Consider the following 592-nt stretch of genomic DNA (forward strand, 5'->3'; position numbering starts at 1 on the left):
ACATGTGGGATATCTAAAGCTTTCCCCTGACTCTGTGTGGAGTCCTTCCATATCCCAGAAGGCCTGGGGACTCATAAGGACAACAGCTACAGAAACCCCCGGGGGGATGATAAAAGCACTAAATGTCCACCGAGGAGATTTTAGGATGAACAGCACCATGCAGCAGGTGTTCAGTGTGTTCAGTTTAGCTGAACCTTCAGAGGAAACTCCTGAACCCAAGACCTCAGCAAAGACCGGGTCAGCCTGTCTTTAACATATAGAAAAGGCATCCTGGGGATTGGGGGGGTTTCATGCCACTTTCTACTTCTACTCCGCTACCTAGCCCTGTGCCCCCGTGCTAAAGGATCATTCCCATCAGCCACTGCAGAGGGGGGGAACATAATGTCTTATGTTAGGGGTTATGGGGCTACTAGTTTTGCAGACCTTCCTCCACAGCTCTGCGGAGGAAGGTCTGGCTAGTCCACACAGCCTTCTGGGATGGGGGGACAACGTGCTCTGGTTTATTTGCTTTTCTTAAAACCAATCACAATCGTCTTGGAGCCACGGTGCCTCTGCTAAATAGTCTCAGGAAGGAAGTGGTTTTGGTGGAACA

The sequence above is a fragment of the Etheostoma spectabile genome, chromosome 6 (assembly GCF_008692095.1).
Source record: "Etheostoma spectabile isolate EspeVRDwgs_2016 chromosome 6, UIUC_Espe_1.0, whole genome shotgun sequence".
In the NCBI taxonomy this organism is placed as follows: Eukaryota; Metazoa; Chordata; class Actinopteri; order Perciformes; family Percidae; genus Etheostoma; species Etheostoma spectabile.